General features: G+C 41.1%; 1 protein-coding gene across 13 annotated transcripts in view; it reads right to left on the bottom strand.

Moving 5' to 3' along the window:
- The window catches only part of ZFAT (zinc finger and AT-hook domain containing), a 481,085-nt gene that overhangs the window by 409,518 nt on the left and 53,382 nt on the right, over positions 1-18,185 (bottom strand). For 8 of the 13 annotated variants that reach the window (XR_003793519.1, XM_029222687.1, XM_029222683.1 and 5 more), the window contains one exon: positions 6,870-7,000. The exons of the other annotated variants lie outside the window; for them this stretch is intronic. The gene's annotated coding sequence lies outside the window, so the exon portion shown is untranslated. The remainder of the gene's footprint in view (positions 1-6,869; positions 7,001-18,185) is intronic. 13 annotated transcript variants of the gene reach the window in all.

Below are 18,185 nucleotides of genomic sequence, written 5' to 3'. Positions count from 1 at the left end.
GAGAGAGAGAGAGAGAGAGAGAGAGAGAGAGAGAGAGAGAGAGAGAGGGAGAGATCTTTGTTCTCTCCTTATAAGGACACTGTCCCATTATGAGGACCCCATCCTCATGACCTCATCTAAAAGTAATCACCTCCCAAAGGCCCCATCATATGGTAGTTCTATTTTTAGTTTTTTAAGGCTTTTCTATACTGTTCTCCACAGAGGCTGTATCAATTTACATTCCCACCAACAGTGCAAGAGGGTTCCCTTTTCTCCACACCCTCTCCAGCATTTGTTGTTTGTAGATTTTTTTGATGATGGCCATTCTGACTGGTGTGAGGTGATACCTCATTGTAGTTTTGATTTGCATTTCTCTAACTATTAGTGATGTTGAGCAGCTTTTCATGTGCCTCTTGGCCATCTGTATGTCTTCTTTGGTGAAATGTCTATTTAGGTCTTCTGCCCATTTTTTAATGGGGTTGTTTGCTTTTTTGATATTGAGCTCCATGAGCTCATAAGGAGTGAACTAAGTCAGAAAGAGAAAAACAAGTATCGTATATTAACGCATATATGTGGAATCTAGAAAAATGGTACAGATGAACCTATTCGCAGGGCAGGAATAGAAACGCAGACGTAGAGAATGGACATGTGGACACAGGGGGAAGGGGAGGGTGGGATGAATTGGGAGATTAGGTTTGACATAAATACACTACTATGTGTAAAATAGATAGTTAGTGGGAACTTGCTGTATAGCACAGGGAGCTCAGCTCAGTGCTCTGCGATGACCTAGCTGGGTGGGAATGGGGGGGGGGATGCAAGAGGGAGGGGATATATGTATACATATAGCTGATTCACTTCACTGTACAGCAGAAACTAACACAACATTGTAAAGCAATTACACTCCAATGAAAAAAATTTTTTTTAAAGTAATCACCTCTCAAGGGCCCCATCTCCAAATACAATCACACTGGGGGTTAAGGTTTCAGGCTATGAATTTTGGGAGACACAATTGAGTCCATAGCTCTGAGCAAAGAGGATAAAGTTTTATAATGACTGTTTGGCCATTTGTCCAGCATTCTGCTCCAGTACAGCACCTATGGTAGCAGGAATATGTTCAAAACAAGGTATCCTGCACATAAAAATCTATGTACATTTTGTATGGGTGGAAGCGAGGGAAATGCAAAATTGAGGAGTGTTGAGAAATGAGGGAGAGAGACAGGCAAAAGCCAGTTTGGGGGTGGGCTGGGCGTCCTGCATTTACAAAAAAGTAGGGATTTTATCTCCTGAATGACTGGGAGCATGAAAAAATAGAGTCAGTGATGTAGTCACACGTGGTTGGCTGTTAGCTTTAAGAGCTACAAAAATGTTCATTCTAATGACCCCACTTTGGGGAATTTATCCTAAGAAAATAAACCAGAAGATCAAGAGAGGTATGTACACAAAGACATTTATCACATTATTTACAATAATAAAAACTGGGAGAAATCCACAAAAGAATACTTAAGTAGTTATTAAGTAAATGTTTGTTGAGTGAACCAATAAATTCTTGCTAATATAAAGCGACAATTAAAACACTGAAGTCCAGGTTAACAGAATGGAAAAACCTTTGAAGTAGGTCAAATAAACAAAATATAAAATTATAACTATACAATAGTACAACTCTGTAAATACAGTGACAAAAGATGGACAAAACTAGGAGTAAATACAGATCAAGATGACCACAGACTATTTGTTAGGTTGGTGCAATTATGTGCCACCGACGTATCATGTCTACAAAAGATACTGCCATTTTACAAATAAAAAGCAACCCATCTTGTGAAAGGTAATCTGGTCAGCTTGACTGCAGTCACAACCTCACAGAGTAGCCTTTGTTTGTAGCCAGCCTGAATAAACACTTGGCTTTCAGTGACACAAGTGAATTGATGAAATACTTGGGGTCAATATAGTGGAAAGAAGGATGTGTTTTATAATGAAGCACAGAACAACGTGTTAACTGGGGGAAGCAGGGTAAAGGAGGAAGAGGATTTGAGCTGTTAAATGAACTACATGCTTCAGGACAAATCATCCACTATCTCCCATTAGCAGGATGAGAAACAGGGAACCTAAAGAGTATGATGGCTGAGCAGAACTGTGCTTATCCTCCCTGGAAACAAACACTGGAAAGAAAGAGAACCAGATACTTGGCACTAGTTAAGACATTACTGGATTGTGCCATTATAGCTCATCGGGTAATACGTTCCCTCAAGGTAGAGCTGTAGAATTTCAGAGCTAGAAAAGGGGTTAGGTGATTCAGCCAAGGTCACACAGTTGATGTTTAACACTGAAATAGAAACACAGCCTCTCTGCTAATGGGTGGGGTTGTGTTCATGTCTTGCTAGTTGTTTGGCATAAGGTGTCCAGCACTGGAGCTTGCTGGTCGTTGAGTGGAACTGGGTCATAGCATTGAGACGGAGATCTCTGGGAGAGCTCTCGCCAATTGATATTACGTGGGGCTGGGAGGTCTCTGGTGCACCAATGTCCTGAACTCGGCTCTCCCACCTCAGAGGCTCAGGCCTGACACCCGGCCAGAGCACCAAGACACTATTTACAATAGCCAGGACATGGAAGCAACCTAAGTGTCCATCGACAGAGGACTGGATAAAGAAGATGTGGCACATGTATACAATGGAATATTACTTAGCCATAAAAAGGAACGAAATTGAGTTATTTGTAGTGAGGTGGACAGACCTAGAGTCTGTCATACTGAGTGAAGTAAGTCAGAAAGAGAGAAACAAATATCCTACGCTAACACATATATATGGAATCTAAAAAAAAAAAAAAAGGTTCTGAAGAACCTAGTGGCAGGACAGGAATAAAGACGTAGACATAGAGAATGGACTTGAGGACACGGGGAGGGGGAAGGGTAAGCTGGGACGAAGTGAGAGAGTGGTGTGGACATATATACACTACCAAATGTAAAACAGATAGCTAGTGGGAAGCAGCCGCATAGCACAGGGAGATCAGCTCGGTGCTTTGTGACCACCTAGAGGGGTGGGATAGGGAGGGTGGGAGAGAGACACAAGAGGGAGGGGATATGGGGATATGTGTGTACATATAGCTGATTCACTTTGTTATACAGCAGAAGCCAATGCACCACTGTAGAGCAATTATACTCCAATAAATATGTGAAAAAAATACTTCATAGAAGTAAAAAAAAAAAAAAGAAGAAGATCTTTAAAGGAGTTTTACTAGCTGAACTTGTGGGCATGTTTGGAGAATATTTTTTCTTTAAAAAGATGAACACAAGCCAAGGTTTCAGGCAAACAATGAGCAAGAAATTCCCCTTCATCTTGGAAGTTCATTACAAATCCATTGAACACTCTGGAATGTACGGAATCAGAGAGCAAGATCCAGAAAAGTGGCTGAACGGCAAAAATTAGGAATTTGCCCATTGATCAAGGTTTGCCCTATTTCATAGTATCAGGCAAGACTAAAATTCCAAAGTTGACATGGATGGATTTCAGAATATTTAAGGTTAAATGTAAACTCTAAGTCAGAGGTTTTATTCTTTGGACTAACTGTGAAGAAATTGATGGAAGATTTTTTTATTATGTTATAAATGGAGTTTTGTTTACTACTCAAAATAAAGTAGTTCTCCTTAAAAAACAAAACAAAAAAACTCCCCTGTAATTCCAAATATATAAACCTTTCAAAATAGATAAAATAGTAAGACATCTATTTTTAATATTTATTACATTTTTTCTTTTCCATTATAGTTATCACAAGATACTGAGTATATAGTGCTCTGTGCTACACAGTAGGACCTTGTTGTTTATCTAATTTATTCCCCTCTCCTTTCCCCTTTGGTAACCGTAGGTTTGTTTTCTATGTCTGTGAGTCTGTTTCTGTTTTGTAAATAAGTTCATTAATATTTATTACATTTTAACTCATATTTAAAATCACATTATCTAAAAATATATTAACTAGAAATATCGCTTTTTATCCATTTTCACTTTACCTGAAACAATATTTACACTCTACATCAATGTCTCTGGTACTACTAGAGCCACTTTGGAATACAATTTGTCATAAAAAAAGAAAAAAAAAAAGAAACACAGGCTTCAGAGTCACAGGGACCGAGTTTCAAACTCCAGAACCACTGCTTTCTCGCTATTTCAATTATGCACTCCCTCAAACTACAACTCCACCACAACATGTCAAGGGCTGTCATCCTCCCGCTACCACCAGTGAAGGGGTCCTCACTGCCAGCTGGACAGCAAGTGGTCCATCTCTAAAATCCCATTTTATTTTATTTTAAATTGATGTCCAGTTGATTTAAAATGTTGTGTGAGTTTCTGGTGCACAGCAAAGTGATTCAGTTATGTATGTATTTTTTCAGATTCTTTTCCATTATAGTTTATTACAAGATATTGAATATAGTTCCCTCTGCTATACAATAGGTCCTTGTTGTTCATTTCACATATAGTAGTTTGTATCTGCTAATCCCAAACTCCTAGTTTATCCCTCCCCTCCACCCCACCCCCCTTTCCCCTTTAGTAACCATAAGTTTGTTTCCTATGTCTGTCTCTGTTCTGTAAATAAGTTCCTTCATATCATTTTTTTGATTCCACATATAGGTGATATCCTATATTTGTCTTTCTCTGTCTGGTTTACTTCATTTAATATGATAATCTCTAGGTCCATCTATGTTTCTGCAAATGGCATTATTTCATTCTTTTTTTTTATGGCTAAGGGAAATCCCATTTCAGAGTTGGCTTTCCAGGACCACTTCCAGTACCAACTGCCTCAGACTGAGACCCCTGCAGACAGACTCTGAGATGGGGAATTGCCTGTTGAAAGTTTGTAAGGAAGGAAGGAACGACGGCAGGAACGGGTGGAGGGAGAAGTTGGGAAAACTGACATTGGCCGTGAATTGGGATGGGATACCGGTGACAGGGGACATACTCCTGGTATAATATTTCTGGCACTACAGAGGCATGAGGAAAATGGTAACTAGAAAGACAGTGGAATTGGCTGCTACAGAGTACCACTGATTTGATGGAAAGAGGATACAGTTTCAGGATGAGATAAGGAGAAGGGCTCCTATTCTGCAGAGTGAATTGCGGCAGACAGGTTGTGGGGCTGGAGCTGCAGTGGCTGCTTCCTGATTATGCTGGTTTTCCCCTCGACCAGGACAGTGGCAACTGAGGCTCTGGAGCTGCCAGCTCCCTTGGCAGCTCAGGTTGACAGTGTGGCTTTGGTTATTGCTCCTGGAAGCTCATGCCGTATCTATTTCTTTAGCCCTCCCAAGGATTCTGCAACTGAAGGCTGGTCAATTCCAACCCAAGCCTGTTGGATTTCAAAACCCATGTTCTGTCCTCAACACCTCGTGGTGACTGGGAGGACTGAGCTTTCATTACCTAAAATGAACTAAGTCAAGGAGAGGACACGTAGTTGGAGGGCACTACAGGGGGAAATGTGCTCAGTTGTAGGCACAAGGAACTTGAAATAAGACAGCTGATGGGACAATCTAGCAGAAATTTGAGGGTGAGGGATTGGCTCTTATTAGAGAGCCCGGGACTAAAAATGTAGATTTTGAATTCTCTCCTAGAAGTGATGGTTGACAGCTTGGTCCTGGGTATGATTGCCTAGGAAGAGTGTAGGCAGAGAAAAGGGCTGAGAGGAGGACTGTAGGCAAGGAAAAGGATGCAGTGGAAAAAATAAAAGCAGCCATTTGGGGATAAAATACTTGGGTTCAAGTCCTGGCTCTACATCATACTAGCTGTGTGATGTTGGGCAAGTTACTTGACCTCTCTGTGCTCAGTTTAGGAGAGAGCTTTAAGCGTCTCACACTCCTGGCTCCAATCTTTGGTTCTGTTTGGAGGAGAGTAGAGAAGTTGCTTGTTGCCTTATGTTTGCAAAATGGCTTTTCACGGCTCTGGCCATCGTGTCTTCACATAACTGTGTTCAAGACAGGAAGAAAAGAAAGAGATTGAGTGGGAAAGAGGGCCCTTCTTTAATTTGGAGGCAGCTTTTCTCGATATTCTTCAGCAAATGTGTTCTCCAGTCTCATTGGTCAGGATCAGGTTGCATGGTCACCCTCAGTTGCATGGGAGGCTGGGAACAAGCCAAGTTTATTACTCTCTTGGAGCTTTTTTCTTGCTGGTCTCCTTAGAATGTCCTACCTCCAGACTTTGGAACAGCTTGCTCCCTCATTTCACTTAGGTCTCTGTTCATCTTATATCTGGCCTCCTTAACCTTCTCCATCACTCTCCTTACTCTTAGTATTTTTTTAATACGCTTACTAGAATGTAAGCTCGACAAGTGCAGGGATTTTGATATACTCACTAGTGCATCCTTGTGCCTACAACAGTGCATGGCACAGAGAAGGTGCCTCTTGTTGATGGAATACATAAATGGATGGATGAATGATCTTTGCCAACAGCTGTATGAGTCATGTGAGCATATGAGGTGTCAGCCCTTTTATGACTGAGGAAACAGTCGCTTGGGAACATCCAGCAGCTTGTCTTGGCTTTATAGCTAGCTAATCAATCACCCTGTAGATTTCTAGGATTTCCCATCTATCTGATTCTATTAAATCACACTTAGTCTAAGAGTTAGGAAACTGGGTTTCCTCTCCTGGCTATGTGGACAATTTTCTGTATGACCTTGGGCAAATTAGAAAAGTTGAATTTTCTAAGCCTTGTTATTCCAATCATGTGAATAAAGGCAAGGTTGTTGTGCGGGGGTGTTTTTTTTTTTAACCTCCAAGGTCCTTACCAGCTTTACCTTTACTTCAATATCAAATAATTCACACTTGTAAGTTAATCATTGTTGTTATATTTGCTTCCTGCCTTGGAATAGAGAGTGTAATCGATATGTAGGGTGCAGCCCAGTGGTCCCACACTTACCAGCAAAGTCCACATGGACCTTCTTGTTCTCCCTGGCAGGGGACCTGGTCACTCCTGTATTAGCTAGACAGCTGTAGCCCTTGTTCTTTCATCTTGGGCAAAATGTGGCTTCTCTGAGCTTCAAATCTTTTCTGGGAAGATTAAGTGGGATAATATACATAAGACAGAGTTGAAATTGCTTGTTGCTCGGAAATTGTTAAAATGAATGCCAGCCACATAGAGACAAATGGGCCATGATGTTGTTGCGCTTTGATGATTGCTATGTGTCCTATATTGAAAATATTGCTTAACTGTGGAAATATAGTAAACACAGGATCCATGTATTTTTCTGGAAAAATTTTTTAAATGTGCAACCTTGCACAGCTCATTAAAGGACGTGGCTCATAAAATCAGCATAGTTTTTGCTGGCCAGGGTGAGGGAAGAGACCAAGTGGCAAGTACCATGTCGGATGCTTGTAGATACACAATCCCATATAATGCCCAATAAATATTGCTGACATAGTGAATCCCTGCCCTCCACCGGCAACCGTTCAAACATATCTGATGTGCATTTTTTATTTGTCTGTTCTTGAAAAGAAAGTCTGTTGTTTTGTATGTACTGAAATGAATAGTATTGTGTTATAGATCTCCTTCTGCTTTTACTTTTTATCACTAAGCACTATGCTTATAAGATGGGTCCATGTTCCAGGACAGATGCTTGGCTGTTTCTTGGAATGCTGCATGGAGTTGCAGCAGTGTCCATTCTCATTTTACTCATCCTGCAATGATGCACCTTGCGAGGGGGAAGCCCTCGGGCACTGCTGATGGGAAGGAAGGTAAGCTGCTATGGCCACTCTGGAGAACAATCTGGCAGAGTACTGGGTCACATGCCAGTCATACATCCTGTGATGTGGGTAGGTACCATAGAGAAATCCGTTTGTTGCAGTGTTGTTTATGAAATCCAAGAGCTGGAGCTGGGCAGTTGTGTGCTGGAAACTGGTATGCAGCTCACAAGGGACAATTGTTAAATTTTTAGGAATTTGATGAGCTGGTGTCTATATTCAGCCATTATTAAAAATCAAATTATATAAATATTATATATGTTATGTCTAAATATATATTAAAACCAAAGGTAATAAGTACTTAAAATTCATCACTTCCTAATTTTTTATTATCAGTCACTGTTTGACTGTCATCTAGGCCCTAGAGGTGATGACATCTACTGTATGGTGGAAATACTTTATCATATTGTACTCAACTGTCCATCTCTTCCCCTGTGTTCAGGGACATCACATTGGCAGCATGAAACAGGCCATTGTCGTAATAATTACACCATGAAAATTAGCAAACGCTAAAACCAGGGTTTTTTTTTTTTTTTTTTCCCCGAGAGCCATTTGTTAAACATTTACCAGTTCACTGCAGACTGGTATTATCTCTCCTTTCCAAATGAGGAAAATGAGGCTCAGACAGGTTATGAAACTTGCCCCAAATCATACAACTTTTGAGTAGGAGAGACTGGATTCAGACCCAGGTCTGTCTCAGACTTTGTACTATGATGAAAATTAGAAGTGAGTTATACCATTTAGACTATACCTTTTCTTTCTTTTTTTTTTTTTTTTTTTGCGGTACACGGGCCTCTCACTGTTGTGGCCTCTCCCGTTGCGGAGCACAGGCTCCGGACGCGCAGGCTCAGCGGTCATGGCTCACGGGCCCAGCCGCTCCGCGGCATGTGGGATCCTCCCGGACCGGGGTACGAACCCCTGTCCCCTGCATCGGCAGGCGGACTCCCAACCACTGCGCCACCAGGGAAGCCCTAGACTATACAATTCTTACCTTATCACCACCAGGGCAGTTATATTTTTAGTTTAAAAACAAAACAAAAAAACTATTGGCTGCCAGTATCTGGGTACAGTGTGAAATCAAGAAAAGCAGAGTTTCTAGAAACATGTGCTTTACCAAGTGAGTGTCATTAACTGCTCACGTGAGAGCTCTGTCCCAAAACACAGGTGCTGTTGCTGACAGTACGGATGAAAAATAAACGAGCTGCTCTTCAGGTTTGTGTTGTGAGGCTGCATAAACTAATCATTCGGACACCACAGCTGAGCTCTTTTAGCTACTGTTTAACCTTACAGTATTTGTTCAGTAATATTATCTGCACACTGGAGGCCTTGACCCTGTCCCTGCCTGTTGGTGTGTGTTTACATACGTGAAAGTTACTTCCTAAATTTTCCTTGGAGAGCAGCTTGAAGTTTAGCCACATTTTGTTCTCATTGTCAAATATCTATTCCCTCCCTCATTTAGTCATTCAGTTAGCCCTCAAAGAACCTTTGTAAAGCCCCTGTCATGTACAAAACACAGGGGAAACAAGGATCAATAAAATATGTCCCTGACCTTCAGAAGCTAACAGTCCAGCATGAAAAACATACATTTTAAACATGGAACTCTGATTAAAGGCCCACAATAAAGGCAAATACAAAGGCTATGGGAATGTCTTAGTCCCTTCGGGCTGCCATAACAAAATACCACAGACTGCTTGTAAGTAACAGACATTTATTCCTCACAGTCCTGGAGGCTGCGAAATCCAAGATCAAAGTACCGGCATAGTTGGGTTCTGGTGAAGGCCCTCTTCCTGGTGGCAGATTGCCGACTTCTCTCTGTGTCTTCACGTGGTGGAAGGGACAAGCAAGCTCCCTGGTCTCTTTTATAAGGGTACCAATCCCATTTATGAGGGCTCTGCTCTCGTAACCTAATCACCTCCCAAAAGCCCCACTTCCTGTCACCATCACCTTGGGGGTTAGAATTGCAACATAAGAATTTGGGGAGGAGAGCACAAATATTCAGACCATAGCATAGAATAACTAATTTCATAGTATAAACTGAACCTCAGGACAGTATTGGGTCTCTTTGGCCAAGGAAATGGTAACTTGGGCCCTGTACCAAAGAAACGAGTATAGAAACATCTAGCTTGAGTGAGGTTTACTCTGGCAGAGGTTAGACTACGTATTTATCAATTAAGCAAGGGAAGACGTACAACGCAATGAATATTCGTAGGCACTGGTTAAATTTCTGACTCTGCTGCTTCCTTACTGTGTGACCTTGAACAAGAAGAAATTTCCCCTATCTGGGACTCAAACTCTTCATCTTGTGTATTGATTAGAGTGAAGGCTAGATTGTTATAAAAAAAGATACAGTAGCTTCGAGAAAATGGAAGTTTCTCTCTCCAGTAATAGTCTGGCCAAACCAGTTGGCAGGATAACTGCTCTGTGAGGTCATTCTGAGATATAGGTTCCTTCCATCTGGCTGTTCTGGCATTCCTGAGAGTTGCCTTACTTGTTGAAGAAGGGCTGCAGGCATGCCTGCGTTCAGGCCATAGGGATGTGCACACACCCTTTCTGCTTCCATTCCATTGATTACATGCCATACCTGGCTACAGGGGAGACTTGGGGTGCTCTAGGCCCAAGAAAAAGGAAAGAAAGGACTTTGAGAGGAGAACAAGCTGTCAACCACAGCTTGAGACCAGAAAGTTGAGCAAACTACTTCTAACATGACTCAGCTCAACACTTTTATGCATCAAATTCTCTCTGAAATATGAGTATGAGATGAACATTACTTTTTTTTTATCATTTCATCAGTTCTCAACCTCCCAGACCGCTAAATGGTTAAGTACAAAGATGAACTGAAGTGAGGGCATATAGATATGAAACGACTGGATTTCCTAGGCTGATATATTTTTTTAAAATTATTTTTAGTAAGAAAAATTTCAAGGGTACACCAAAATACAGAATATAGTATAAGAAATCTCTGTGTTCCTACTACTAAGCCTCAACTGTTTTCAACGCACAGCCAATTGTGTTTCACGTATACCCCCCAATACCTGGGCATTTCATTTATCCCATTTATTTGTATCTTAAGTGTATCCTCTATTCTAGACACTGTGTACTACATATATGATTCCACCAGAGCAAGCAGGCTTTCTGGTGCTTCTATAGTGATTGCCATCATTCATTTTGTAAGTTAAGGCATTTAATCTTCCAATAATGCTACTCAATAGATACTACCATTCTGCAGATGAAAGAACTAAAGCACATCCCCCAGTGGGTTAAGCACCAGAGCTGAGATTCAAACCCAGGCAGTCTGGTTTCGGTGGCTGTGCCTTTAGCCATGACACCACAGTGTATCACACAGGAATTTACATTGCTCCACTGAACTGCTTATCCAGAGCTTCTGCATTAAAATTCTTCCTGCCCTGCTTTTCCCAAGATCAAGGAATAGAACTGTCCTTAAAACACTCTTTGGGTGGTCCACCTTCCCCCAAACAAAATAACAACTTACTCAAAGCCATATTCTAATATATTTGTAATTTTGAAATGTTAGCTTCCTTTTCTTCTTCTTTAACTATTACCCATCACGGTTTCACAAGTCTTAGAACTGAGTTTCTCTTAGGGCACGCTATTAAAATAACACATTTGTAAGTGTTCTAAACAAGATTACTAATTTTAAAAGTGTTTACACTTATCCAATCTTATCCTAATTAAATAATTTATGTGAAGTGCCTAATACAGTGGCTAGCGGAGTTCACTATAAATATTAATTTCTTCATTTACTCCGATAACCATATAAAGTAGGTTGGACAGGCTCTATTAATCAGATTTGACAGATGAAGAAACTGAACTACAAAGAGGTCCTACTGCTCAGCAGTTCGTTAAGATCCCCTCCAACATGAGGTCTCTTGATTCATGAGGTCTCCTGGTTCACACTAGTGCATATTACTCAAAGCTTGCAATTCTCTGGGTGTATACAGTATTTCTTCCTAGAGAAGGAGTTTGATTGCCCCGCTTGGGCTGTGCTTGACCTGACTGCTGATCTGGAGGAAATAAGGGAGGTAGAGACAAATCTTAGGACAAACATCATCTTGTGAGGCTCCTGTTGCTGGTGGCGCCTCTGCAGTGTCTGCAGGCAAGAGAGACCACTGTCGGGACTTCCTTGGCCGTCCAGCGGTTAAGACGCTGCACTTCCACTGCAGGGGGCGCGGGTTCGATCCCTGGTTGCGGAACTAAGATCCTGCATGCCACTTGGCAAGGCCAAAAAATTAAAAAACAGCAAACAAACAACCCCCCGCCCCCCAGAAAACCCCACTGTCCTTTAGGAAGAGGGAGGGCACTGCTTCTGGGGTTCAAGGTCCTCAGGTTTGTCCATTCGAATATCCCTATCCCATGTCTCAAGGTCTACCGTTTCCTTTTCTGGGCCCTGACACTGATATCAGAGACTGTTAAGGCTGTGTTTGTTCTCCTTGGTAACCGTGCTGTACTCCCAGCATTCCCAGTTTTACAGCACTCCTTGAGGTTGATAGTCGGCTAACCAAGTCTGACATTTTCTTTTCCCTTAACAAGACTTCTAAAGACCAGCAACCAAAGTCAGCCAGTTCTACATTCCTTATAATTAACATTGACCATATTTTTTTTATGAGCTGCGACTACATAAATCAATGCTTCCTCTTCCTTCTTCATCAGTCCAATTCACTGCTGGTGAAAATCTCAGTAACTGTGATGCTGCTGCATGCCGGGGGTTAAGATCACCCCACTTACCAACATCAATGAGATACTTATCACTATCCAATTGGTCCAATACTAGACTCCATCTGGAATGTCTGTTTGTAGAGCTGCTTGTGGTACCAAGTGTCTTAGCCTGGGTTCCCAAAGTAGCAAGGTTCAGAGAAGTACTTGCATGCATGAGTTTATTTTGGAATATGATTCCAAGAAAAAAGAATGGGGTCTGGGAAGAGTAAAACAAGGAAGGACAATCCAATTCAAGGGTGTTTTATTGAGCTGATCACTGCTGATCAGCTTTATATTTCTGGGGACCATCTGAGGATTCATGTAGAATCAGCCACTTGAGGGTGATGTGGTGAATATTTTTCTACTGGTTCTCATCCCCTAGTAGGTAAGTGTTGCCCCTGGGAGTTTACGTGTTAAAATTTCTCGCTGTGATTGTGGATTTATATATTTCTCCTTGTAGATGTATCAATGTTTGCTTCATGTGTTTTGAAGTCATATTATAAGTAGAATCTAGAATTAGAATATTTCGCTGGTAATTTGGTGTTTTTATCATTATAAAGTGACCTTCTTAGTAATGCTTTTTGCCTTAAATTCTAGTTTATGTGATAATACCTACCATGGGATAACTTAATTCCATTATTTCAATCTACTGGTATTCATATGTTGGACTTTTAAAAATTTAGTTTCACAATTCTTATCTTTTAATTGGAGCATTTATTCCATTTACATTTGATCTTAAAGATATAGTTTGATTTAAATCCACTCTTATGAAATGTGTTTCCTGTCTGTCTTGCCTATGTCCCACCACCCCCTGGATTTTTGTCTTTTTCAATCATTCTATTTCGGACTATTAGTTGAAAGTAATACATTTTTATCTTTTTAGTGGTCCCATAAGGCAAAACATGCATTGCTGACATATCAGAGTCTAGCGTGAAGTAATACCTTTACTCTCTTCTCAGATGATGTGAGGACTTTAGCACACTTGAACTTCATTTACCTGCTTTGTGGTTTGTATGCCAGCATTGCAGTGGATTTTAGTTCTAAATATTTTTAACTCCACAAGACGTTTACCACTTTCTTTGGTCTTCAATCATTCCTGCATCACTAAACTTCGATCAACTTGAAGATCATCACTAGAATTTCCTTTGTGCAGGTTTATTGGGGATAAACTGTGATTTTGTCATCTGAAAATGTCTTTATTCCTTCTTCATAAATATTTTTAAGGATAGAATTCTTTTTTTTTTTTTTGGCTGCCCCACACGGCTTGCAGGATTTCAGTTCCCCTACGAGGGATTGAACCCAGGCCCCAGAAGTGACAGCCCGGAGTCCTCACCACTGGACCGCCAGGGAATTCCAACTTTGGCGTTCTTTTAGCCCATTTCATCACTGTCTTTTGGCTTCTCCTATTGCTACTGAGAAGTTTATTTCTCACTTTTTTAAAGGTAAGTGCTGCCACCCACCCCCCTTTTTCTTTTGGTCAGCCTTTAAGATTTTTCTCATTGTCTTTAGTTTTCTACAATTTCAGTACGTTGTGGACTTCCATTTATTTATCTTGCTTGACATGTGTATGGTCTGCTTGAATCTGTGGACTAATGATTCTCTCCGTTTCTGGAAAACTCTCAGGCATTACATCATACAAATTAGACTCCTCCCTATTGTCTTCTCTCCTCTGGGACTCCAATTAAACACACCGCAGGTCTTCTCACTGTATTCCTTAAGACACTCACTCTCTTCTGTTTATTCCCCACCTCCCATCTGGTTGTCTTTCCGATCCTCATTCTGTATGATTCCTTCTAATCTATCTTCTCATTCACCAACTCTCTTAAACTATATCTAATCTGCTGCTAAGCCCCTCCAATGAATTCTAGAATTCTATTTAGAACCTAGTTCACTTGTTTTTTGGAGTCTGATAATGCTAATAATGAAGTCTCTGTGGGTCTGTTTTGTGTTTCTGATTGTATGCAATACATTGTAATTGCAAATTCATTTGTAGAAATAATTTGATGCATAAGAGGATTTTTGTTTGCTTCTTGTAGACATCTGGGGTACTTACAAATTTCAAGATTTTTTGTGTTCTCAGTGACCCATGTGACATGAAGCCTGGTTAAATAGATTGATGAGTGGCTTAATTCTGGTTCCCTCTAGTTCCTAGGATATTAACCTTTTGAGTTCCAGACCAAAATGGGGCTTCATAGGAAGGTTCCCACCTGGGCAAGTCCTAAACATGGACTTTGTACCCATAGCCCCAAAGTGCCATGAACATGCAGCTGTGACTCTTGGCTTCCTCCCTAGTTTGGCAAATTGGAGACAAAAGCGATTGTGGGGAATTCCCTGGTGGTCCAGTGGTTAGGAAACCGTGCTTCCACGGCAGGGGGTGCCGGTTCCATCCCCGGTTGGGGGAACTAAGAACCCACATGCCGCGCAGCACGACCAAAAAAAAAAAAAAAAGCAGCTGTGGATGCTGGGTTTACCATTCTAAGCTTGTACCTTTTCCTAGCTCTCATCTCAGCTGGAAATTCTTCACTGTATTATTAGTTCTTTTTTGACTTAAAGGATTATTTTGGTCCAGGTTTTTTGGTTGTCTTCTGTGGGAAGATTGGTGTAAGTCACTGAGTTTTCCATTTACCAGAAGGAGAAAATCCTTTTATTATTATTATCTCCTCCCAGAGCCCATAATGGTTAAAATTCTTTGAAAGGATAAAGAACTGTTCTCTATTCTAATAATACATCAAAACATGCATCTTTGATGTTGAGAGTAACAAAGAGAAATGAAAGGAGATTTTATTTCATTTATTTATTTTGGCTGCACAGCATGTGGGATCTTAGTTCCCCGACCAGGGATCGAACCGGTGCTCCCTACAGTGGAAGGACGTAGTCCTAACCACTGGACCACTGGGAAAGTCCAAAAGGAGATTTTTAGACTCACCTTGTTTTGCCTTCTTTATCATCATAATAAAATAGCAAAAGTTGTGACTTGAATAAAGCATTATGGTTAACAAATATTTTCCAATAAAAATGGTAATCTTTAAACCAACTCCTGGACTTTATTAACACTACCCCCCTTCTTTGCTATGGATAGGTCACACTTCTTGACCTTATTTATATAAATGCTATTTCCAGCTCTATTTCAAATTGTTACCCCTAAGTCTTCTTGGGTACAAACACAAGCTCCTCTGTCCATATATCATCTGACTTAACATGCTCGACACCGTTGTGCGGCATTAGAGTACTCATTTGATAGACATGGAAAACGAGGCTTAAAGAAGCAGACTGCTCTAACACGAGCCCCTGGATCCAAATCCAGTGTTCTCCACACCCTGCCATTTCACCTGTTCATTTTGGGCAAGTCATTTCAAGGCCAGCCCTCCTCCTTATTTTCTTAGAGTAAAATGTGAAGGGGAGACAATGCAACCACTACAGTCCCCCCTCCTATTCTGACACCTTCTGGAAAAGACTTGGGCTTGTTTAGCTGGTGGACTTTTGTAGCAGTTACATAAGAAGTTCAGGGAGAAAAGTGGGCTGGACACTCTTTTGGTGGTTGGAATTCGAATCTAAACCTCCTCTCTCTGCTCTGCGGAGGACCACCCTCATATCTTTCGGAATAATGATGGTTTAAACCATTTGCATGTGTTCCACTACGCCCATGTGTGGAATGTTTTGACATTTTTTGACGGAGACTAGTGTCTACACATCCAGATAATTACGGCAGCATATGGAGAGGCTTGTGAGTGAGGTATATGATGAGGCTCATAAGTTTCATGTCTTAGAAGGATAAGCTTTTCTTAAGAGAAGAAACAAATGAAGCTCTGCAGAGTGAAATCCTCTTCATCCTTAAAGAAAAATCACGCATGCTCTCACTTGAGGATGTAGCGAAAGGAGTATCTGGAATCAGGAATTCTGCATTTAGTCCTCTGCTATTAATTAGCTTTGTGACTTTAAGTCACAGACTTATTTGGATTTTAATTTCCTCCATTGAAAAATGCGGATGAAATGAGATGTCGCAGATTCTTAGTAAACTCTTGAATTACTCTTCAAATGTAAATTCTCATCGTTTTATAACATCCATCTGGGCACTGAATAGATTAGTGATGGGGGTGAGGGGTGGGAGGGGTATCCAGGGACGCAGGTTTGCTCATCTTCTCCAAAGGAAGGAAAGGAAAGAGGTAGAGAGAAGAAATGAACATCTTAGGGCACTTCTTTTGCTTCCTATAGTATATTTACATTTGATAACCAGGTTTCCGACTGCCTGGTCATTGGAACACTGTAAAATATTGGGAAAAAAATGGAGATTTAAGCCAGATGGACCTGGTCCAACCCCTATCTGTGCCACATGTTGTGTGAGTGCCCAAGCTGCCTAACTTCTCCGAGACTGTCTCTGTATCTATAAAATGGGGACAGCCTTTTAGGGTAATTGTGAAGATTTCCTGAGATACCTTATGAAAAAGTACCTAACAGTGTTTTGGACATTGTAGATGCTCAATAAATTCAAGTTCCATTCTCTCTTTTCTAGAGGGGAATTGCTGCATTTACAAATTTAATTGTGTTAACCTTTTATTGAATGTTCATTGAGGCCCATCAATGGAATTACATACGGAAGGGGAAAACCAGTAGAAAACCTCCATAGAACTTTCTGCTCTGTGCTAATTATCTGGGGGAAGTAATGTGCCAATTAGACTAAAACAAGAGGGAAGCTTAAATATTATCTGAGTGATTTTGAAAACTGTGTTATACAATAAAATAATAATATACATTAGGTAACACAGCTTCCAATTCATGCCGTTCCATGTTTCATTGACTCTCATCATCGTCTAGAACTCAAATGTAGAACACTCTTCCTTTCAAGGATATGATTTGCTGTGTAAAAGGAAAAAAAATAAAAAGCAGGCAAAACGATGTATCACTGGCCTTCTTCCTGCCAGCTTTCAAATTATCCCCATTTAACCTCAGAACTAACCAAAGAGCAGCATCCTTCAGCTGAAATTTCAGCTTACATGTTTCTATAGCTTCCCAGCTGAACTGTCATTTGCATGCCTCTTAAAAATTAATTATTAAAACCATTTCCATTAGTCTTTTGCTTGGCCTTCCTGCAGTCATTTTTCTTGTGCTGTTTAACAAGTGACAAACCACCATCATTAGCTATAAATACACGGCACCAGATATGGAAAGAAGGCATATGACTCATGCTGGACTGTCCCCTAGGGCTAACCCGGTGATGACTGTATTCTGGGAAGTGGTGTCAGGTCCACTCTTAATCTGCACACAAATTCCAAAGCAGCTGGCCATAGGAAGAGAATTCTCGTGTCAGTTCCTTCTACTCCCCCTGCTTGGTTCAAGGTATTGGGACACTTCATTCACTTAGTCTGTTGGTAAATTCCTTCTTCTACCTGTCCATACTCCTGGCTGTCCGTCCACCCACCCACCCACCCACCCACCCATCCATCCATCCATCCATCCAGTAAACGTTATTCATTACCTTACCAACCACGTGCTAACAAAAGAGGCCGAAGATCAAATAAGAATGTGTTCCTGCCCTCAAAAAGAACACACCTGCAGGGGGCCTTCCCAGGTGGTCCAGTGGTTAAGACTCTGCCTTCCACTGCGGCCACTGGGGTGCGGATTCGATCCCGGTTGGGGAACTAAGATCCCATATGCCATGGGATGTGGCCAAAAATTAAAAAACAAAAAAGCAAAAACACCACACCTGAAATGTGGGAGAGTTGGACAAACAAATGAACTGTCACAGTGTAGTAACCTCTATGATAGAGGAATGAAGTGAATGGTC

The sequence above is a fragment of the Monodon monoceros genome, unplaced genomic scaffold, assembly GCF_005190385.1.
Source record: "Monodon monoceros isolate NGI ecotype Baffin Bay Population unplaced genomic scaffold, NGI_Narwhal_1 Super_Scaffold_14, whole genome shotgun sequence".
In the NCBI taxonomy this organism is placed as follows: domain Eukaryota; kingdom Metazoa; phylum Chordata; class Mammalia; order Artiodactyla; family Monodontidae; genus Monodon; species Monodon monoceros.
Note: the sequence above shows the minus strand (reverse complement) of the source record. Positions and strands in the feature narration are given on the sequence as shown.